The sequence below is a fragment of the Hemicordylus capensis genome, chromosome 1 (genome assembly GCF_027244095.1).
Source record: "Hemicordylus capensis ecotype Gifberg chromosome 1, rHemCap1.1.pri, whole genome shotgun sequence".
Classification (NCBI taxonomy): domain Eukaryota; kingdom Metazoa; phylum Chordata; class Lepidosauria; order Squamata; family Cordylidae; genus Hemicordylus; species Hemicordylus capensis.
The window spans coordinates 354,503,700-354,528,834 of record NC_069657.1 but is presented as its reverse complement, the minus strand read 5'-3'; positions in this window follow the sequence as shown (position 1 = coordinate 354,528,834).

The following is a 25,135-nucleotide window of genomic DNA, read 5'->3' as shown; positions in this document are numbered from 1 at the left end:
TAGGGTTTTTCTAACTCTCCTAATGTATTCACTTCCAATTTTTATTTTAATTTCAGTGTGTGAAATTTTATCAGCCTGGTGTATGCCCAAGTATTTGTAATGTTCTTTCTCTTCCAGGTTCTTGATGTTGATTCCATTGGGCAGTTCTATTCCTTCTTTTTTTGTTATCTTTCCTCTGTTCATTATTAATACAGCACACTTGTCTAGTCCAGACTCCATTGCTGTATCGCTACTGAATATACGGACAGTGTTTAGCAGTGATTTGATTTCTGACTGGGACTTTCCATACAACTTCAGATCGTCCATGTACAGCAGATGGTTTATTTTACTTGATGTTTTAGATGTTTGGTATCTGAGGCCTGTTTTGCTTAGTATTTGTGAAAGTGGGGTCATGGCAATTACAAACAACCAAGGGGATAGTGAGTCCCCTTGGAAAATACCTCTTCTGATGCTAACCTGTCCAAGTGTCTCGCCATTGATTGTTAACTGTGTATTCCACATGCTCATTGCTTTTTAAAATAAATATCTGAATGTTTTTGCTGACACCAGTTGTTTCTAAACATTTTAGTATCCATGTGTGAGGCAATGAATCAAAGGCTTTCTTGTAGTCAATCCATGCAACACTTAGATTGGTTTTTCTTCTCTGGCAGTTTTCTAAAATCATTTTGTCAATCAGCAGCTGGTCTTTTGTGCCTCTGGTGTTCGGGCAATTTCCTTTCTGTTCAAATAGAAGCTGCTTCTTAGTTAATAAGTGTTGCATTACTGCATCTGCTATTATTCCAGTTAATAATTCGAACATGGTTGGCAGACAGATTATCGGTCTATAATTACTTGGAACTGCACCTTTTGCTGGGTCTTTCATTATGAGATGAGTTTTCCCAGTTGTTAGCCATTGTTCAATATTACCTCCTTGCAAAAGGTGATTGAACTGTTTTGATAGTTGTTTGTGAAGGCTTGTTAGGTGTTTAAGCCAAAAGCCATGCAGTTCATCATCGCCTGGTACAGTCCAATTTTTAATTTTCTTTGCTCTTTCACTTATTAATTCTGGTGTTATTATTAGATCTTGCATTTGTTGGTTACATTTTTCGACCTCTTTCATCCAGCTTGCTTTTTTTATTATAGTCTATTGGATTGTCCCATAATTTCCCCCAGAATTGCACTGTTTCTTCTTTATTTGGTATTTCTACATTTCTTGCAGTTTCTCCTTCTATGCTTTGGTAGAAACATCTCTGATTTGACTGGAACTGGAGATTCAGCCAGAGTTGTGTAATTCTGGCTTCATATCTGTTAATCTTCTTTGACACTTCTGTTATTTGCTGCTTTATTATTTCCAGGACTTCTCTAATTTTCCTTGAATCTAGGTGGTACTTTTGAATCAGATACTGTTTGGTTTTTTCATTCTTCAGTTTCTTGTCTTTCATATCGTTCAATTTACTAGCATCTGATCTAAGCCTGGAGATTTTATTTTCTAATCTAATATTCCATTTAGGTGATGTACTACTTGCTTTTTTGACAGGTCCACTGATCTTATATCTGAGCTCTTGTGTTATTATTGTTGCTGCACTGTACATTAGTTGGTTTGTTTCTTGCAAATTATTGGCTGTTATTTCTACAAGTGCAGCATTGACATCTTTTAATACCTGAGCAAGTTGTTTTTTGGCAACTGTTTTTAGAGATGGAAGTCGAACCCTGGTGGTTGTTTGGTTCATGTGCTCAATTATTTTTTGCTTTAGTTCTTGTTGCATTTCTGTTAAACGGCATTCGGGTTTTTTAGGTGAAGGCAAAGGGGAGGTTGCCTGGTTTTGATTTTGAAACAGTTCAGCAACAGTGACATCCTCGATTTCCAACACCTCCTCCACCTGTGCCTGAGCAACTTCTTCAATTGGTGGTAATTCTTCTAACATATCTTGAGCCTGTGTTGCTCTTTGCAGTTCTTCCAGCTCAACACCTGTGAATACTTTATTTCTTATTATGAATCTTCTCTGGTCTGCTAGCCTTTGTTCTGTTATTTCTGTATCTGGATGCTTCTCTTTCCAAATTTGGTACAATCTTTTTAAATAACCTATTCTAGTTGGACTAGACTTGTAATAGCAGATCATTATTACCTTGTTGGCATTTTGCGTATATTTTTTCCGATTAAGCAACATTTCTTCCAGTAACCTTGCAGTCTCCAGCCCTGGTTGATCAACTGAAGATCCTGAGTCCTGTTGTCCACTTTCCACCAGATGTCCAGGGACTCCAGCACCTGGTGCGGTCCTTGTTGACCCGGGCGATGACCGATCCGGTATAGATTTATTAAAGTTACGTCTCACCATATTGTTGATGGGAGAGGCACTCTTCATCTGGCTCCTCTGGTGAGACCTGTCCAGTTTGGTTGGACCTCTGGCATAGCCCTCACCTTCCTCAGAGCACAGAAGCCCCACAACCACACCAAGGTAGTGCCTCACTGGAGGTATTTATTATAATACCCCCAGTGAGGTATTATAATTATTTATTATTAAATAAATAGTAATAATATTTACTATAATAATAATAATAATTATTATTATTATTTAACAACAGCAGTTGACATGTAGAAGTCAGATAGATACAATGATAGCTATTAGCCTTGTTTGCTAAGAATGACATCTCTATTTACAGATCCGAAGATAAACAACCATCCTAGAAACTTTGTTGAAAGGTGTTATATACATACGGTAAAAGAAGACAACTTGTTTCAATTATGCCCTTCTTTGCAGGAGCTCGCCACAGTTAGAAAAAGGTGGCACAGTCCAGCAAAAGTTGGTGGTAATAGAACCAATTGTATAAATTTCAATAGCGTGCAATTGTGTCTAATGTTTGCTAGGGATGTGCACAAAACTGGTTTGCCTGGTTTGGTTCGAGTTTGAACTGGACTTGAACCAGACCGGGCATGTTTGGTTTGGGCATCTTGAATGAAGGGCCCTCCTTGATTCAAATTCAAACAGGTTTGGGCCCGGTTTGGGAATCTAGGGATGTTAATTTGGGGGGAGGAGGTGCATTTTCCACTGCTGAGGGCTTTTGTGATCTCAGAGGGTGCTGTTGCAGCCACAGGAGGTCTCCAATGGTTCCCCCTTCCCCCGCCGGCCTCCCCCCAGCACACAACTTTTTTTTCACCCAGCATGGCAAAGTCAATTGTCCTAAAATCAATATTGCAAAGGAACCAATTATAAAACCAAGAGCCTGACATTATATGAAGGACGCAGGAGCAAAAGAAAATGGATGCTACACTTTTCTGAATAAATAATGCAACAAAAGGAAGAAATTCTCAAGTATGGCAATGGTATTGTCTTTCTGGGTTTGATCCAAGCATTTATTTGTGCATATCAGAGGGTTAATGAGTAGGAAGCCCTAAAGAGCTGGCCTCTCCGCAGAGGATTGACAGTGTCCTCTTTGGCAGGCGGATCACCTGCCAGTAGCACAAAAGGCCGGGACACCGAGACGTGCCACCCTCCAGAGCTCCAATAATATACTGTACGAGTGCACAGTGAATTAGGGGTATCCCCTGTCCCCTCCCTGAAGCTGCCCAGGATCTCCTCAGTTTGTCAGCCATGGCTGCAAGCAGGCACGGCTGGCAGATGATAGCAGAAACAGGGTTAGGAGAGCGCTTGCTCTCCTCACCCTTTCGTTTTGGAGGGTGGCTGCCTAGGTGGGTTTATCACTGAGGCTCTGCCAGGATCAGATCCAATCCCAGCAATACACACACACGCACCCAAAAATGAGCTGGGTTTCCTCAGCCTGGTTTTTGGTGCGTGTGTGAATAGCTTCCAAGTTCTGCACAGGACCATTTCTTGTCTATGATATATGCAAACTGGCATCTTTACACAGATCTACTATGGTCCATGCTGTTTCTTGCCAGAGAGCTGGAAGTTGTATGAAAGTATACGAGGGGGAAATAATCCCAGAGCTATTTATTTAACACAGTATATTCTTCAGCGTTTTCAGCAGAACATCAATTGTCTGTTTCCCAGGAACAATTGATGTTTTCAGTAATGTTCCCTGATAAAATCACTCTCTTAAAAAGCAAATAAACCATTAGACATAGCATATAACAGATCAAAAAAATCCCTCTAAAAATCCCTGATTGCCACAATTCGCAACCAGCTTGCTAGAACCTTAACTGCCCTCAGCTTTGCCTTGGGCCATTAGTTAACAAACCAACCATTGCTGCAAGTAATGACCATTTTTGCCAAATGATTATTTCTTAATTGAAGTACAGTTTCTGTGTTTCTTTATGTCATGTCACAATTACTATGCAATATTGAATTTTCATCCATATACAAGTGATCTGCTGAAACAAAGATGAGGTTTAGAGTATTAAACAATACACACTACTTAAAATACAGCACTTTAATGAACAGCTTTTGATCTATCCATTGTGTGGGGTGTTTTTTGGTGTTTGTTTACATTTCCTTTTCTTCAGAGCAAATCCATCAAGTAACTTAGAAGTGGAATTAATGAGAATGACTTTCCAGTAATGTATACAGTCAAGATACTGTATTAGCAAGCTCTGTTATAGATTCATTTCGGTAAGACACATTTGATTATTAGCATTCTGTTCTTCAGCAACAAGCCACATGTACTGTCTGTTTCCATGGCAATAAATTAGGAAGGATTACCTGCCTACTTATCAATTTTTATTAGTGCAATCATCCTACCTGCTTAACAGTAGCATGTTTAAATGGCACTGATAAAAAAAAATAGTGCAACATCAGGGATGCAGGTTAATCTAATAGATTGGAGAAGAGGCAATAAAATAATAATAAAAAGATTGAGACATTCAAATTGTGTTGATGTGGCTCATTAATATGACAGGATTGAAAATGCCAAAGATCTTAGCATAGAGAAAAGACATGGAAGTAAATGGCAGGATTACAAAGAAAATGAAACAGATTTTGTTCATGTTGATGTTAAGGCCATTGGTCTGACCAGAACTGACAATATCCAGGCTTCCAAGGGCATTCACTGGTCCATTCAATGCTGTGCTCTCACCAATTATAGGTTTGTTTGTGTGTTTGTTTGTTTTAATGCTGCCCTTCTTCCAAAGACCCCAGGGCAGTTAACAGGAAGAAAACAATATTAAATTTTCAATAAAACAAGCTAAAAATAACATAAGCACAGCCACAATATAAAATGAGAAAAGAGGACAATGCAAAAACCTGAATAAAAAGCCTTGGGGAGAGGGAGCCATACAGATCCTACCTGCAGACCCATCAGTCCAGGGGAAAATGAAAAGAGGAGGGGGTTTCCTGGGGCAGGACACAGGAGGAATTCTGGCTCTAGGGTTTTGGTTTGTATGGGGCGGGGGAGCGGTCTCAGGCCAGGCACCCTCTAGAAGTCCCCCTTAAACTGAAAGAGACCAAACACAAAATCCTCTCCTGCTGCCTCTGACATTTTGGGTGCTCCATGCAAAGTAAGAATGGCAGTACTATAGAGGTGATGGGCCCTTTTCTGACCATGCAATCTTCTGAAATAGGGATGTGCAGCATATTTCAAAGTTGAAATGTTTCAACTCAAAATGGGCTGTTTCAAGTGTTTTGAGCTCAAAACAGAACACCCTTTAAATAAAGCACCTATTTCAAGCTTGGAGCAAAACAACCCCATTTCTATTAAAACATTTTGACGTTCCAAGTACCATCTTGGAAGCCTGATTTTCTGGCACTGTTTTCCGATTGGCTTCTGATCTCCTTGCTTCTTGGTTGGCTTGTTATCATACAAATCAAGTTGCCATGGTCATCTGTGACCCCATTGGCTGGGGGGAGGGGAGAGGGGGGAGGGAGGGTGGAACACAAAAGAAAGGAATTTCAAAATGTATTCAAAGGGACTGGGAGGCATAGAGAGCCCTTATAGTGTGCTGGTCTTGAAGAAGAGGATACATCAGAAGAGGAGGAAGGAAGGTTTGATCTTGCGGCTTTCTTTTCTCAGCACTTAATATAATATGCTGTGCTATTGCTGCTATAACTTTCTAGTTTTGATGGCTCTCAGATTGACAAAGGAAGAACTTGGAAGCCTTCCTTCCTTGAATTGTGGTTTGTTTTGTTTGTGAAACAGAGCTGTGGCGAGAAATGGACAGTGGCAGTCAAATGGACAGTTTACTCAGTCAAAATGTGGCTGAAGTTGCTCTAGTTGACATTATGGCTGTGCTTGCTGCTAAGGGTGCTGCTGTGGCAGCTGTTGCACTGTTAGGAAGTAAGGAGTCATAATTGTGTGAGAGAGAGCAACTTGTGCCAATGATGTCACTGCAGTGCAGGCATTGCAGCTGGTAGTGGATTCTGGGTCAATGATTTTTTGGGGAGCATTTTTGGACTGTGTTTGAAATGTGTGTTCTGTGTTGGGAGAGGCAGATTCCCTTTTACTGTGTGCTTCTGCAGTGTTTTTCAAGGCAGGGTTGCAAAATACATTGCAAATTGCAATGCAAAACTTGTGTGTGCTGGGCACTCTGTGAGTGCAGCTTGTTCTGACCTTAGGGAACAATGGGGAAACTCAAAATACCTCATTGTTCTCCAAGGGTAGCTACCAGGGACATAAAAATGGGTTATGCAGTAGGGCATGATGGGGGCTGCCTACCACCCAACCCACAACAATAATAGGCAAGAGGGCAATTTTAAACACATTCTTAACTTTTCCCACAAGCACCCATAGGATCCTATGGGTGTTTGGGGGAAAGGTTAGTTTAAAATTGCCTGCTTGACCATTTCTTTTGTGGGCTGGGTGGTGTTCGTGCTGCACACAGACTCCGGCCCCTAGAGCATGGAACTCACAGGGTATTCCCCGAATGTACTGTGCTTGGATACTTGGAGCTGGAGTTTTCCCGGCCGCCAGTGATCCACGCTGCCAGGAGCAGTGCAGATCATGTGGGAGAACAATAGCAGACCAAAGAGGAGACTGCAGATTGTCTGGGGTGGGGAGGTACAGTAGGTCCAACCCTGCCTTCCCTCTGTCTGCCCTCTCTGTCATTGCCACAGTAATTAGTTCTACTAAATCATGTACCATGTGTTTGGGGTGGAGAAATTCACAACAGGAATGTCAGACCCCATAGTAAGTGTGGTATCTAGCTTTGGTTCCACCAGGCAATCTGGATGAGACGACAATGATGATGGTGATGAAGTTGTAGTTGTAGTAGTATGGCTGTAAAATGCTTCAGAAGACCAAACATAGTGACAGTATTTAAAGAGTTAGTGCTTTATATGTCTGGAAGCTTCAGTTCTATATCTAGGCACAGAGAGAGGGAGGGAGAAGAAAATGGAGTGATTAGGTTTCTAGAAATCAATATAGCTTTGTTGAATAAAATTCTGCCAGATTAATCATTTCCAGGAAAAGTTAACCAAACAAACCAGATGAACAGGACATGTGCATTTGCAGTCTGCTTTAAATTAAACAACTTTTGAACTATCTGTAACCTGAGGAATTAAACTATTATATTAGATGATGGAAGAAATTTCAGTTTGACATTTAGCAGGCGAAAATTAGTTGACAATGAAGCAATGCCAAACTGCATTGTTCATTATTCTTTCATGCCACACAGAACTGTCTATATATAGATGTATGACCAGGGCCAGTCTGGCCTGGTTTATATGCACTGCGATAAGTGAAAACTTCCAATTGAGAAATAATCTAGCTCTACCAGATTATTTACCAAACATTTATCATCCATGTGGAATTAATCTAGTAAATTCATATTATTTTCAAACCAGGGTCTCCTCTTTAGGACTGGCCAGCAAGGAAAGGCAAATGGCATCATACCAGATGATAATATTGAGTTTCACTGGTATACCTACGATGCCCTGTTCAAGCATTCAAAGAGAACATATTGTAAATCACAGAAATGGAGGCTGTAACGCTTCCAACATTCATCTCTTCAGCATTCATTCTCTTCAAACACTGCTCTAAGCATGGAGAGCAGGGTGTGAAAGTCTAGACATTCATTCATTCATTCATTCATTCATTCATTTAATACTTTTCTATACCGCCCAAAACGTAAGGTCTCTGGGCGGTTTACAAGAGAATAAAAACAACCAATAAAAAGATTAAAACATTTCAACAATTAAAATTTAAAATGTTGAAACTATTAAAATACAATTAAAACAATATCTAATTAAAAACCTGGGTGAACAAATGCATCTTGACTACCCTTTTAAAAGTTGTAAGAAATGGGGAGGCTCTTATTTCAGCAGGAAGTGTGTTCCAAAGCCTCGGGGCAGCAATGGAGAAGGCCCGTCCCTGAGTATCCACCAGACAAACCGGTGGCAACTGCAGACATAGCATGAAACCTTGGGCAGACAAAGCTGTGGTTAATCTGCGAAGCCGGGAATCATGTTGCAGATGATTGACAAACAGCAGTTTGGCCACCTCTGGCTTCTGGAGAGAAGAACCCCTCCTTCTTCCTAATCCACCCAGGCTGCATCCCAGCAAGCTCCATTGTGCTCACATCGCTAGACTGTGAGCAAGGCATCAACGTGCTCGTGAAGCTGCAACCACTGGCTGTGATGTTAGAGGGGGTGTGCTCAGTGTGATCATGCCTTTTTGGCAGTGTTTGCTTGCCCTTGGCAGGGCAAAGACATTTGAACCCTTCCCTCATACCACTTGAACCACTGTCTTCCACAGTTGGGGAGGAAGGGTCTGGTGGCCCCCTCTTCCCTCTTCAGAGAACTGGGCCCCTCTCTTCCCACTTGTACAGGTTAAAGATAAGCTGCACAAGTGTTCCCTCTACTTGTTCACATATGTTCACAGAATGAGTTTGTTACTGGCAATGACCATTTGTGACATACCCACACCAGCCAATTCTCCTGCAGATATGACATGAGATGTATGCCACCCTCCCCATTTCTCCTCCTGGACCCCCATCCCTATCATGTGCATGAGTGCCAATGCATGAATGGATAGGATGAGACTGCTAGGAATAGTTTGAGATTACTTAGGATTTGCCTCTGCAATTTTTGGTAGTATTGTTCTAGTTTTTGTACAAGTTGGTAGGGGAAGGGGGGGCAGACCCTTCCCCTGGGTACAAGCATGTTTGCTCTTGACCAACCTCATGAGAAAAACCATCCATCTAGAGCAAAATTAAATCACACACAAGATTCTTCTTGTGTGACGAAGATGGATCCTGCTCTGGAGCAGACCATTCTTTCATGAGAGTGCTGGCCATAGAGACACACATACAGGCTGGAGAGCTTTTATTGCCCAGCAGATAAAGTTCCACCAAACCCCTGGGAAGGGTCCCTCAGGAAGAGTCCCTCAACCAGGTATTGAGTGTGGATTCTATGATAGCATATGGGTTAGAAACCCATGGGGGTGGTTGGCACCCTATGTGCACTACACCACCACTCGCTCTGGGCCACCGCAGCACGCCCCAAGTGCACTAATGGGGCTGCTGAAAGCTCCATTATAACTTATTATGAGGAAAAACCTTAAAGACGCGTAAACTTCAACAATTAACCAAAAATCAGCCCGCTGCCCAAATCCTTTGAAAAAATTCAGGTAGCTTCCCTGCCCCTAACTGGCACTACCATCAACCCCACACCGCTCTAGGCCACCCCTTTCCCCCCGACATGAAGCGATACACCCTTCATTATATCTAATGGGGGAAAACCTTAAAGACACGTAAACTTCAACAATTAACCAAAGATCACCCCTTTGCCCAATTCCTTTCAAATAATTCAGGTAGCTTCCTTGCCCACCCTAGGAACTACCACCCACCACAATCCACTCTATGACACCCCTTTCCCCCTGACGTGAAGCTATACATTTGCTGACACCTCCATGCTTCTTTATGGAGAAAAAACTTAAAGATGTGTAAACTTGAAAAATCACTTTAAAATCACCCCTTTGCCCAATTCCTTTCAAATAATTCAGGGAGCTTCCTTGCTCACCCTAGAAACTACCAGCCAACACACTCCACTCTACAACACCCCTTTCCCCCCGACGTGAAGCTATACATTTGCCGCAATCCTCATTATTCTCTATGAGGAATTCAAAAATACTTTAACAATTCACCAATAATCAGAGGAGTGTACAATTGCCTTGGGATTTTTTGGGTGGTAGGCATCCCTGTCTGTCTACCACCCACCCTGCTTTTGTGCCCCTATGTAGGGTATATGGACTGGTAGGGTATAGGGTATATGGGCTGGTATAGGGTATATGGGCTGGTATACAATAGGGTATATGGACTGGTTCAGGTCCCATTATACTCTAGGAGAAAAAAAATTAAAAATATTTCAAATATTCATAAAAAATCATAGGGGTGTCTGATTGCTTCAGGGTTTGCATGGTTGTTGGCACCCATGGGTGCTCCACAATAAGGAATAATGGTCTGGTTCAAATCCCATTATATCCTATGAGGAAAAAATAAAGATATTTTTCAAAAATTCATTAAAAATCGTACAAGTGTCCGATTGCTTTGGGGTTTGGCTTACAGGTACCCCTGGGTGCCAGCTACCACCCTAGCTACTATTCGAGATCCGAACCAGTCCAAACCGGTTCGGTTCAGATCTGAACCGGTTCGGATCCAAACCGAACCAGGGGGTGGTTCAGACAGAACCAAAACCGAACCACCCCCTCCTGGTTCGGACCCAGTTCGGATCTGAACCGAACCGGGCAAACCGGTTTTGTGCACATCCCTACCTGGGACATAGGATTCATTCCCAGTCTCTCATTGTCCCACCCAACCCAAATCCACTCAAACACTGAAGCGTTCCAGATTAGTGAAGTGAACTAGATTACTTTAAAGACTGGAAGGATTGGATGCAAGGGGCAAGGTGTGGGCCACGTATTCTATTGTTAACCACAATGGTGGGGCCCCCTATAGTTGGAACGTTTACCTCATGTGAGTGCAGTCAAATGGAGAGCTGAAACATGCTGGTGTTCCTGTTTTCTCTGGTGGACTGGCCCTTCCATGAGAAGGCTGACCCCTTCTGGGGACAAGAGTGTGTTCAGTCTTTCTCACAGCTTTGCCCAAGTCTGCTAGCTTAGTGGCACCCTTGGTTACAGTGCCTGCCTTAATTAAAATATTCCTTTCTAGGAAGTCAATAAAACTAGTCAAGTCAATAACTGGCTCTATCCACCCCCAGCACAGTATTAGGGGTGTGCACGGAACTGGCTGGCCCAGTTTGGTTTGAGTCTGGATTTGACTTGAACTGGTCCGGGCCAGTTCAGTCCGGCACCTCCTTGAACCACCCCATTTTGGTTCGGTAAGGGAGGGTTCATGAACATTTATTTTAATTTTTTTTAAAAATTACCTACCCCCTTGGGAGTATTTGCTGGAGGCAATGGGGGTGGGGGTCCACGGAGGTTCCCACTTCCCCCGCCAGCCTCCCTTGCAGCCCAAACCGGCCTGTTCAGCTGGCTCTTTGGCCCATTCGGGCCTTGCACCTCCGGCACAGCAGCCATTTTGGAGACTGCCACACCTGCAACTGGCCTCTGCATGACCCAGGCCATGCAGAGGCCAATTGTGCAGGCACAACAGCCTCCAAAATGACCACCACTCCAGAGGGGGAAGGCCTGAGAGCCAGCTGAACAGGCTGGTTTGGGCTGCAAGGGAGACCGGTGGATCCCCTCCGCCACCTCCAACAGCTACCCTGAAGGGGGTAAGTAATTTCTTTTATATTATTATTTCTTGTTTACACAGTCAGACAGGTGTTATTGACTGGTTTGTTTTATCCAGACATTGAGTCCTTCCCAAGGACCTGGGATGCCAGAATTTTATTGTCAATTGTTATAGATACCGTCGCAGAATATAGGCTGTTCCCAGTAATGCTGCTTTTTGTAATTGGCTGATGGAGATTTCTGTGGCCCTTATGGTGTTGAGGTGCTCTTCAAGGTCTTTTGGAACTGCACCCAGGGCACCAATGACCACTGGGATTATTTTGGTCTTTTTCTGCCACAGCCTTTCAATTTCAATTTGTAGATCTTTGTATTTGGTGATTTTTTCTATTTCTTTTTCTTCTATTCTGCTATCCCCTGGTATTGCAATGTCGATTATTTTGACTTGTTTTTCTTTCTTCTCGACTACAGTTATATCTGGTGTATTGTGTGGCAGATGTTTGTCTGTTTGTAGTCGGAAGTCCCATAATATTTTTACATCTTCATTTTCTTCAACTTTTTCAATTTTATGGTCCCACCAATGTTTGGCTACAGGTAGCTTGTATTTTTTGCAGATGTTCCAGTGTATCATCTCTGCTACTTCATTTTTTTTTATTATTATTATTATTATTATTATTATTATTATTATTATTATTATTTTAAAAAGGTCTGCGAACCCCTGAACAATCTGGGGGTGTTCCGTCCGGGGTTGGACCAAACAGGATGGTTTGGTTTGACCCTGAACTGTTGAACTGAACACATTCAACTTCAAACATGTTCAACGTCGAACCTGTTTGCACATCCCTACACAGTACCTCCAGTGATTGTTGCTGGTTTCTATCTTACGTTTCTTTTTAGATTGTGAGCCCTTTGGGGACAAGTATCCATCTTATTTATTTATTATTTCTCTGTGTAAACTGCCCTGAGCCATTTTTGGAAGGGCAGTATAGAAATCGAATAAATAAATAAATAAAAACTGTTCCCAGAGTACCAGATGAGCAGCCCCAGCCCTTTCATGGTCCAGCAACTGGTGTCTTCCCCCAGAATTCTAGGGCATGTCTTCAATCTGAGTCCCAACCCCCTGCCGGTCTTGTACCTTTGTGTGCATTAATGCCTAAGAAACCACTCTCCATTGATAAGATCTGAGAGCCCCAGGAATGGTGCCAGAGCAGGTGTTAAGTCAATGACTAACACCTAATGAGATTAGATGTGTCTGCTCTCCTTCTTTTATTTAAAGTGTGCTTTCCTCAATGCCGTTCCATTGCTTTAAATGCAAGAACTGCAGGGATGTAGCATCCCTGTTTCCAAGCAGCAGCAGAAGGAACAAGGAGACCACAGAGAGTGGGGCACCAGCTCAGAGAGGCAGCTAGAACTGGCATATTTATGGTCTGCTCTGAGCCAGCCTCTCTATGGTGGTGGAAGGAGCTTGTGCACAAAAAACAGGTTATAGCAGCAACATAATTTGGACAACACAATGCTGCCTTCTAACCTCAGGTATCAGCAGCAAAACCCACTACAAACTGAGGGTTAAAATTTAGGTTTGGTAGTGAAAACAGAGTCCTGGTTGAGCAATGAAACCAGAGGCATAACTAGGGAAAACGGCGCCCGGGGCAAGCACTGAAATGGCGCCCCCCCCCACCCCCCCAACATACTACATTATACTTAAGTTTTTCCTCACAAGCGCCCGCCGCCGCCGCCAAGCCAGGCCACTGACTGGCCGCCAGGCGCCAGCAAAGCAATGGGGGGAGGGCGCAGGCAGCACGGAAGGGACCGCTCGTGGGGAAGGGGGCACCGACGTGCTTCCTTGACTGCTGCAGCGCTGCTGCACTGAGCAGGAAACGTTTGTATTAACAAAAAATAAAAAATAAAAAAAAATTTAATGGTCATGGCGGCACCCCCCACGTGACCAGAAAAGATGGCACCCGGGGCACATGCCCCCCCTGACCCCCCTATAGTTACGCCTCTGAATGAAAGCTTCATGCTTTCATATGATCATAAACTCAATCCTCTGACACATTTACCTCTGATTTGGCATTATATCCAAATATAATTCCAGTGAGTGAGGACCTAGGGGCAGACTTCTGAACCGCTCCTAGCCCTGCAAGCATATTTGACGGCATTCTCTTTGAATGCCTTGACAGGATCCACATGTACAAGTAAAGACTACAACAAATATGGCATCCAGTCTGTTCCTGATGGATCAGATGCAAATCAAGCCACACATTCACAATATTTCAGTGGTCTTGTTAATTGTATAATTTTAAAATTCAGATTTAAGAATACTTCTTAAACTGAGGATCAAATGTCATCAATTAACTCTTACCACAAAATTTACTTTGGCAAGATTTTGTATTTCTTGGTGAATCCTTGTTCTCTTTCATTAGAAGTGAAAGGGTAGAAGGGAGAAAGTCTCCTTCATGGGTACAGTGCACATAAAAATGATGGAATACCTTTTGGCTAAAGAGAAAAGAACAACTTCCTTTTTTAGATATAGCACCAGGAATTCCTGTTGAGCAGAAGGCTGTTGTGAGCCTTGACATCTCTAGGAAAACACATGCTTAAAGACAAGCTTGGAATTCTCAAAATAAAGGTGAGATAGAGAAGAAAGATAATGAAGCAAGCAGGGGAAAAGCACACAATGAGAAAAAGAGCAATCAAATCTCTTTATAATTCAGGGTTCAGTGAATTGCCTGTTTCTTTCCCCCCAACACTATAAATAAAATTTGCCTATCATCCCAGGGAAATAACATAATCCACCAGCAAAGACTATCCACCAAAAAAGAAGGCATATGTGTGTTTCATGGTTTAAGAGTCCAACAAGTCTGCTTCAGAGTTTACCGGAGAGAAGAACTCTTTAAAGTTAGGCAACTTTAAAACAGAAATGTGCTCATTTAAAAACAAACAATGGACTATTTTGGAATCCAACTCCAGGAAATGACTCATTTATTTATTTATTTGTGTGTGTATTGAAAAGCCATTCAGGCATGGTAGTCAGCAAAGGAACAGTGATTTGCTGAGAGCTGATCATTCTTGGAGGAGCACAGAATTTGTACATGATACCAAGAGATTCTAATTGTCTATGCAGCAAAATAACTGAATATGTTGCTTACCTTAAAGGTTTCCTCTGAAAAGGCTATATTTAAACTGCTGCCAGCACACATCATTGTCTAATGCCGACCTGATCCAAATCCAGAGCATCCCCCCCCCCAGGATACTCCCAGAGCTGCTTAAATTAAACTTCTTTATCTATAAAGTATGACTGATATCTGGCCTAATAGGATATGTAATGGCCTGTTTGTATGCAAGAATGTTTAAGTCTAAGAAAGCTGAATATCATTCTGTGCACTTGTATTGAATATTGCCTTTCATAATAATTAGCTTACAGATGTTACAGAACACAGCTTACTACCCAAGGATTAGACTGGGCTGACATCACTGGATTCCATGGCCACTTGCAAGGCAATCCCAAGACTTGCTGCACCAGCAAAACATGCTTAAGATAAGACACTTTCAAGATTAGAAGGATGCTTTATTTTGTTCTGTGCACATTTTTCGTAAAATGACTAACAACTAGATTTTGGAAAGACTGGGCATTTTGATGAAGAATGTATTTCTTTTCTCCTTTTTAAAAATTACGATTAGTAGCATTGCTTTATAACTTACAAAGAAAACTGAAACATGATCAAAACTTTGTGTATAAAATACTTTGCATGGCTTTAAAGTCAAACTATTTTTGGCCAGAGTAACATTTTGTGCAATTTAACTACGGATTACCTTGGCAACTGCTATTCACTCAGTCTGTTATTATGGGATGGCAGCTGCCTACAGGCCCAGCAATTGTGCCATGAGAAAAAGAAAATCCAGCAAATAGAACTGCACAAGTGGCTCATCCACAAATATTTGTACAACAAATATAGTGTTTTGGAGGAGTGGCAAAATGTCCTCCTCCCCTCAAAAACACTTGCTGACCAGATTTATAATTTGTTAATTCCCTGATTAACTGCTACTTCATTTTTTCTTGATTCTGTATTCTTTCTGGAAATAGTTGAGGGGAAATAAAGTCAGCTGAGAGTAAAGGCAACACTTTCTGCATTATGCCTTCACTCTGAATGGGGGTTCCACTACTGCTTTTATCTGAATAGTGCTGAGGAAAGACTGCAGCTGCTACCTGAATGTATTTGGTGAAGAGAGTGTAATCACACATTTACCCTCACCTTTGAGTCCCATTAGTGAAAGAGGAGGGTGTGCTATTTCCAGAAAAAAAAAATCGCTTATTGTCATATAACTTAACCACTATGCCCAATTACTAATCAAAGCAAAACTGTCTGTAGCCTTTGGGACCCTCTTCCATTTACCTGGGATTGACTAGCTTTTGTCTGTGGTAGAGCAGGAGAAACTGTTCTTAGTTCTTCCATTTCCCATACTGCAGCACCAGTGTAGTGGTTAGAGTGCTGGACTAGGACCGGGGAGACCCGAGTTCAAATCCGCATTCAGCCATGAAAACTAGCTGGGTGACTCTGGGCCAGTCACGTCTCTCTCAGCCTAACCTACTTCACAGGGTTGCTGTGAAAGAGAAATTCAAGTATGAAGTACTCTGGGCTCCTTGGAGGAAGAGTGGGATATAAATGTAATAATAATAATGATGATGATAATAATAATAATAATAATAATAATAATAATAATAATAATATGAGCTTTCACCTCAGATAAGCTAACCTATAATAAGAGAAATCACATGGTGTTCCAAATGTAGCATATCACAAACAATCCCAATGTTCATTGTTTGTCAAGTGTTAATGAATCTGCCCCAGAGTGACTGGTGAACACCCCTAAATCTATGTTTGGGCTTCTGTGGGGAAATTAGCTCCTCAGAAAGGACAGTTTCATGTCTGATTTAATTTGCACAAAGTTGTGTATCTAGGAAATGACCAGACTGAGACAAGATTTATGTTTCAAAATCAAAAGAATGTATATACTGTAGGGAAGGGTACAGCAGAAAGAAATGTGTGGTTAAAGCAATATTACTATCAAAAATATGTTCAACTGCAATGAGGCATTTTACTGTGAAGACTTAATTGTATAAGTCCCCAGGCGGGCAAGAGAAAGAGGCTTTTTAGAGAGGGAGGTAGTTGGATTCAAGAAAGGGGAATAGAAACAGAGTTGGGCCCAGCAAAGGGCAAATGTATATATCACCTGATCTGGATGAAGGGATCTCAAGGCTCCTGGAAACACCAAGGGAGTTCATTCCTCAGGGACAGCTTGGTCAAAAGTCAAAAGGTCGAAGGGGTTAGCTGAACAACGTGAATCCATGAGGGTGCTTCTTCCATGGGACCAGCTTCCTATGTTAGCAAGGAAGACTGGGTAGATCAGGCTGAGCAAAAAGTTGATCTGAAGAGTGGTACAAAAAGCTGAGCACAGCCTGGCAAGGCCTGCGGACAGCAAATTGCCCAAACAGCATCTGGTGAATCCAAGGTGAATGGCATACAAAGAGCACACTGGATCATGAAATGTGGACTTCTTATACCCAAAAACATAGCCTGGGGTCACATTCCAATTAGGGATGTGCATAAAACTGGTTTGCCCAGTTCGGTTTGAATTCGAACCAGGTTTGAACCAGGAGGGGGTGGTTCAATTTTGGTTTTGCTCGCAACTCCCCCGGTTCGGTTTGAATCCAAACCATTTCAAACCAGTTCAAACCTGTTCGGACTGGTTTGGACATCCAAAAATGGGTAGGATTGTAGCTGGCACCCAGGGCTACCTGCCACCCAAACCCCAAAGCAATCAGACATTCGTACAGTATTTAATGAATTTTTGAAATTTATTTTTATTTTTTTCTCATTGGGTTAAATGGAACTCAAACCAGTGCATTATTGCCTATTGTGGAGCACCCATGGGTGCCAACAACCATGCAAACCCCGAAGCAATTGGACACCCCTATGGTTTTTTATGAATATTTGAAGTATTTTTAATTATTTTTCTCATAGGGTATAATGGGACCCGAACCAGCCCATATCCCCTATTGTGGAACACCTAGGGGCACAAACATGGGGTGGGTGGTAGATATCTAGGGGTGCCTATCACCCACAAATTTCCAAGGCAATCGGACTCTCCTCTGCTTATTGGTGAATTTTAAAATTATTTTGGAATTCCTCATTGGGAATAATGGGGATTGCAGCAAATGTATAGCTTCACGTCAGGGGCAAAGGGGTGGCCTAGATCAGAGTGTGGTGGGTGGTAGTGCCCAAGGGGGGCCTGGAAGCTATCAGAATTATTTGAAAGGAATTTGGCAAAGGGCTGGTTTTAAAGTGATTTTTAAAGTTTATGGGGCTATTCTAGCCCGATTTTTGTTGGTCATCAGAACCAACGGGCTCGCAGCTGAGCCCAGTGGTTCTGGAGCGGCTAACCCGCTCGAGAACCCCTGGCAAAAAGCAGGTTTGTGGAGCAAGCGCTCCTGCAAACCTGCTTTTTGTGTTCCACAATAGGGGATAATGGGCTAGTTTGGGTCCCATTATACTCTATGAGAAAAATAATTAAAAATATTTCAAATATTCATAAAAAATCGTAGGAGTGTCTGATTGCTTTGGGGTTGGGGTGGTTGTTGGCATCCATGGGTGCTCCACAATAGGGAATAATGGTCTGGTTCAAGTCCCATTATACCCAATGAGAAGAAAATAAATATATATTTCAAAAATTCATAAAAAATCATATGAATGTCCGATTGCTTTGGGGTTCGGGTGGTAGGTACCCCTGGATGCCAGCTACCACCCCTCGAATTCGAACCTGGAGCTTGAACCTGATGCCTGGTCTGGTTCGAATTCGAACCTTCGAACCACCCTAGTTTGAATTTGAACCGGTTCGAATTCAAACCGGTTCGCACATCCCTAATTCCAATTGCCCTTTTTTGTTGTATAGGTGTGTTGGGTGGAACCGGCAAGGATTCCATTGCTGATCTTTCTTCCTGTGTGTAACAAAGTTGGAATTGCCAAGGTATGCCAAAACTTTTGTCATGAAAACAGAGTGCATAAACGTGAGAAGAAGAAATATGTGTGGATGGGAGGTCCAAGAATCCAATCAGTACTTTTAATGGGTGGATCTCTTAGGTCTTTATCTCTGACTTTACCTCTTTTGTGAAGGGAAAGAAAGCACCTCCATGAGCCTTATCTGCACTGTTCCTGCTGAGTTAATGGACCCATAGCTCTTTGCTATCCTATGTGAAAGGAGGGGTAGGTGAGGCAGTTCACTCTGAGTGCAGAGTGACCTTGGCAGAGAGTTAAACTGCTATTAATTAACTTCTGGGTTCTACTTAAGTTGTCCCAGCATAGAGAGACCCATGTCACTCCCCTTCACAATTTGCTTGTTAGGCGCCAAATCTAGGGGTGGCTGGCCCACTGTCAATTAAGTGACCTATCCCCATGTGCCATAGGGCTCATGATGCTATGAGGCTCTTGAGCATGTCAAGAGTGAGATCTCCAACACTGGAGACTCAAATAAAAAAGAGGGGACTCCTGGGAGCCGCCAGAAAAGCATTGCTAGGAACACATAGGAACATAGGAAGCTACCTTCTACTGAGTCAGACCATTGGTCCATCTAGCCCAGTATTGTCTACACAGACTGGCAGCAGCTTCGCCAAGGTTACAGCAGAAGTTTCTCTCAGCCCTATCTTGGAGATGCCAGGGAGGTAACTTGGAATCTTCTGCATGCAAGCAGATAGGTGCTCTTCCCAGAACAGCCCTGTCCCCTAGGTAGGACTGTAGAGGAAGAATGGGGGTTCAGTCCCCAAATAGCAAAGCAAAACCAGTTCGGTGAGAGAGCAGCAAAGCAAGAGGCCTTGAGACAGTTCTTTAGTATTGAAGAACTACAAGGATTTGTTTAAAGAAATAGTTACAAACAAATGTGAAAAAGCCTGCAGCTTAATTTCAGCTTTAGCTCATGGATGAAGAGAGAGTCCAAAACAAACAGCCATCTCTGGAGAGACAAAATGGAGACTAACATTGGAAGAACGAAGAGGGGAGGAGTCCCTCACTTTTATCCATGACCCTAACCCCCAGTGGCCACTATGAGACACTGCAGCTGAGAGCTGATGTTTCCAGGGTCCTAGCTCCAACAAGGACACCCTAGGGGGTTATTCCCACAAGCAGGTGAAATCGGGCTAGGGGAGCCTAGTCCAATTTCTCCTGATCGTGGGAGCCACCGGGCTCACAGGCGAGCCCAGTGGCTTCCTGACAGTTGACTCGCCAAACTAGCCCTCCCCTTAAACCAGGTTTGCAGAGCGCTTGCTCCGCAAACCCGGTTTTTAAAATCATGAGTAGCTGCGGTGCTGCTCCGCACCATGGCTACTCACGAGTAGACCCCCAAACAGGAGGCTGAAAAGCAGCCTCCCAGCTTGGGAGTTTCTCCAGCATGCCCTGCACGCTCGCGCAGGGCATACTGGAACTTCCGGGGGCCGCTTGGCCCCCAATCCTCCCAGCCTCTGCCGGCTCCATCATGGAGCCGGCAGTTGTGTGGGTGGCTGATCTGGCCGCCCACGGCTGCCACCCTGCTCGTGTGCAGGGAGAGCGGGCTAAGCCTGCTCTACGCGCTCACCCTCCCCAGGTGGGTCTCTTGGATCGTGAGACCCACCTCTAGGACTACCGTCAAACTGCGTGCTCATGATTTGAGCAAACCCAACAAAGGGTTGTGTGGGCCCTCCACAATCTCTGGTTCAGGATAGGACTTTTGCACTGCGACCCCCTCCTCCCATGAGAAGTCTTGCATGGACCTAAAGGAGATTGTGGCACTCCAGATGTCACAGCCTAGCCACATGTGGGAGTTATTCCCCATGGTGGAAGATCTGCATAAAGTGCAAGGCCATCCTGCTCCCAGGAATTTTGAAAGGGAGTAAAGATCTGTCCCCAATCACAGTGGTCCCCCTGTCTGTATAAGTGGCTGGGCTATGGCATATGGAGGCTTCCCATGGGAGGAGGGGACTGCAGTGCAAAGATCCTATCTTTAGGACTTTTAGAAAGGGGAGCCCCAATTTTCAGTGACCCCAGGAAAGTGGGTTTGGCATTTTGCAGCCCAAGCAAGGGTGCATATGCCCACATGGGCAGATTGGCTGGCAGGGGGCACTTGACAGCTACCTAGCGGCAGTCACCAAGACAGGGAGAGCGGTTACTGGGGTACCCGTCCCCACGGCTTTCCTGCATATAGCAGCCTGGCTCAATATAGCGCTTCCAATGGCCTGATATTGAGAGAGAGCTGTACATGAGAGCTGTCACATCACACATTATTTATTTATTTACATTTACATTTTATATCCCACTCTTCCTCCAAGGAATCCAGAACGGTGTACTACATGCTTACGTTTCTCCTCACAACAACCCTGTGAAGTAGGTTAATTATTACACATTATTAGCAATTCTGCCCAACATCCACCGGTCCCCACAGATGAGTTGTGAGGGGGTGTTCCCCTGGTCTTACACTCTTGTGAAAGCATGGTTTGCTCAGGATCAGCCTCCATCATTATTTCCTGCTGCCTGGCCCTTCTCATGAGTAAGCCTAGGGACCACAGTGGTACCCCCAAGAGACAGGGTGTGGTCCCCCTTCACCAACCCTTTCGTGCATTAAACAGAAATTGGCTGTTCAAGAATATCTGGTTGGGGCTGCTTTTTAAACCAAGTCCCAGGAAGCCCATCTGTCATATGTTCTCATCACAATAATGTAATGGGGGTGCCCTGCTTATGTTGCCCACCTGGAGTGTTTGTGCATTCTCGGGTCATGATGTTCTTAGTGCCCATCCTGTCATCCCATCCCTTTCCCCTCCTGCTTGCCAGGAGGGGGGAGGAGTGGGGAGAGGAAATGCCACTGTGTGACTTTGCCACTTGACAGGCTGACAAGCTTGGGATGGGGTGTGGAGGCATCCCTGTTGCATTGCTGCATTGGAGATAGGAGAGGCGGGGCTGGTGCTCGGAGAGGCAGCCAGTGAGAAGCACCACAGGCATGAAGTGGGCATGATCTTGGGCGGGTCTGCACCACCGTCTCTATAACTCCTGCTAACTAAGCACAGGCACCTTTTTAAAGTGGTGATTCTCTTGTATTTAGCAAGAGGAGAGCAACTGGCCCTATCTAACCCCAGCACAGCATTCCTCCAGTGGCTGTCGCTGGTGTTTACCTTATGTTTCTTTTTAGATTGTGAGCCCTTTAGAGACAGGGGGCCATTCTTATTTATGTGTTGTTTGTTTTTCTATGTAAACCGCTTGGAGAACTATGGTTGAAAAGCGGTATATAAATATCTATAGTAGTAGTAGTAATAGTAGTAGTAGTATAATTGCCATTTCAGAAACTTCATGGAACTGCAGTTATGGTGGTTTCCACATTCGGTCGTAACACTTTGGTGGCCAAAGCTAAGGTCTCAGTGGTGAACCTTACTGCAAACTGAAGGTTCATATTGGAGTTTGGTGAGGCAAACCATAGGCCGCTTTCACTCTCAAACCATGATTTCATGAATTAGGACATAATGGAGTTCCAACCTCTGCCCTGTTTAACTCCAGTTTCACATTATGTCCGAATTTGGCCAATATAAAGTGCTGAAGTCTTATATAGAGAAAGTAAACATATAACTCCATGAATTAAGTGACAGTCAACAGTGCTCATATAGTATATATACTTGAATATGTAAGAATATTCATTGCTGACTTTCATTGAACATTTGCTTTTCCAGTCAAATTGGTTCATTGTCAGCTGATTAGATAGGGTTTGCAACTGACATTCAACTTTACTCTCATGTAGCCCCATTGAAATTAATGGGGCTACTCATGAGTCAATTAGTCAAGATGTCTGCCATCTTGGTTTTTTTTTAAAATTACAGTGGGAAAGTGTACATCCTTTTAAAGCACCAAAACAGTTATTTCTGGGCCTGTTTGACAAAAAAAAAGAGGATGCAATCAAAGGAAACACATGATTAATACATTAAGGTCATTCACACAACTGGCAGTACCTGGCTTGCACAGCCCTACCTGGCTATGGATGTTTGTGTGGAGTGCCGAGATGATCCCTCATGTGCTTTCAGTCCAACAGCAATCATGTGCAGGGAGGCAGGGAGGAGCCTCCTACTTTAAAAAAAACCCACCAAATGCATGTCCAATCATTCAGACAAAAACATGTACATGTACACATGTTCACCTATATACATATCCAATATAATGTCTGGATACGGCTGTGAATGACCTTCTAGTGGAGTAAGACCCAGTCCAGTCAGTGCTAATGCACAGTATAGAGTTTTTTAAAAGCCTTGAGTCTGACTCCATGATGAGATGAAACAATAGCAGATTGATTTCTTTTTTGTCTTGTTTAAAAAGGAAACAGTACCTAAATTTTATCCCTTAGCTCAAACACTAAATGGGTTTCATGTTAAACAGCTAACGTCCCACTCGAGAAGATTGGTGTGCACCTTTAGATGCCCGTCAGTGCTAAGCATGGGAGAAACTGCTACTGTTGTACCATACAGTACATCTTTAACATAGTAATCCCTGTTTCACCCCCTACATGCAGACAATGTTTGGAAGTAGGGGTGTGAATGGAACCATCTGGCCTGGTTCAGTTTGAGGCCAGACCGGGCCAGTTCGGTCCAGCCCCCCATCGAACCCCCCCAGTCCAGTCCGGTCCCGGACCAGTCCGCAATTTTTTTGTTTTTTGTTTTAAATTAAATTAGATGATAAGTATCTTTAGCCTCTTGGGGGGGGGGCTTGCTGAAGCTACGGGGGGAGGGGGTCCACGCCGGCCGCCTTCCTCATCACTGCTGCGGCCAGGTAACTTGAGCATTTTCAGCCCTTTTGGGCCTCCGTACGAGTGCCGTGGCCTCGCAGAGGGCATTGGTGCATGCACGGCGGCCACCAAAATGGCACCGCGCACTCGTATGGAAGCCTGAAAGGGCTGAAAATGCTCAGGTTACCCGGCTGCGGCGGGCCACTGCGGTGATGAGGAAGGCCGGCGGGGGGAGAGGGAACCTGCGTCGACCCCCATCCCCTGTGCAGCTTCAGCAAGCCCCCCTGAAGGGGCTAAAGGTACTTATCATCTAATTTAATATTTTTTTAAAAATTCACGGATCGGCTGGACCGGACCCGGCGGTCAGGTTCCAGTCCGATGGAACCAGGGGTGGGGTGGTTCGGTTCGAACCCTAAACCCCCGGCCCGGACCACTGGACCACCGGATCAGTCCACACATCCCTATTTGGAAGCACCCTGATTCATTTTACTCTCGTCTACTTCTTTGCTGAAACAAAGAAGATGGACCTTTACTCCCAGTTAATTTGTCAGATTTTTGCACACATTTTTAAAAAGTTGTTTACTCTTTTACTCAGAAACACATCAAGGAAGATGCATATAAAATGAAGTAAATATGCCCAGATCTGTACTGTATTTGAAACATTTTATATATAACGAAGTCTCCTGGGCAATACAAATACGAAGTCAATAAAAATGAGAATTCTTTGAGCTGATTCTGTACACTTCTACTGCTTTGCATTTTTCTGGCCTTTTTTTATTTGTTCATGTGAGTTTTTTTCAAACACTCTGTGAGAAGATTAATACATAAATCTTGTTAACAATAATGAGATTTACTCATACAACTCCCTACACACCTCTTTAGAAATTTAGCCCTTAAGCTTAGAAAGCATTTGGGGGATAATTATATTTTTCCTATTCATTGCCTGTTTACAGATTAAACGTACCGTGCTGTAACTATACAAAGGAATTTCTACTGGTAATGTTTCACCCCCCATCTCATGGAACAGAATTATTATATTGGCTAAAACCATCTACAATACATTAAGATCAGCATTATTCCCTTTAGATTCTCAGGAAAGGTGAACTAATGAGTAAGACATGGTGCATTATACCTAGATATAAATGAAGAGAATTCATGTAAATGGTATCACGTTCAGTGCATCAGTTCTCAGCCCAAATGTGAGTTACCGTAATTTAGCGTAGAAACACCATGGTGGGTGCGTGTTGCTTATCGCCGCCCATGGCATTTATGCCAATGCGGCATTTGCATGCACATTTAGGGGAAAGCAAGAAAAGTGCTTCCGGTGATCCAGTGCTTATGTGGGATTTCCAGGAAGGATTTCTGCCGCTGATTTCGTCAGGGAAAATGGTGCCCAAACGGCATAAGAGCTATATTGCTAGTTTCAAGCTGACAGTTGTTCTAAGAGCATAACAGATCGGAAACAGAGCTGCAGCCTGTGAATTTGAAGTGGATGAACACTGCATTCATAAGTGGAAATCAGAAAAAGATTACCTGGCATGCATGTCAAAATCAAAACGTGCAAGGAGAAGTGGTGTTGCAGCCTGGCCTGCTTTGGAGAATAACCTCGAGGAGTGGATTAAAGAGCAGAAGGGAAAAGGACTGCCAGTCTCTGCTGTGAAAATCCACCTACAAGCAAAATTAATGGCACGACAAATGAGAATAACTGACTTTAAAGGTTGGTGCTATAGATTTATGAAGTGAAAGAATTCATCTGTGCAAACTAAAACAACGATGGGACAGCAGCTGCTGAAGGACT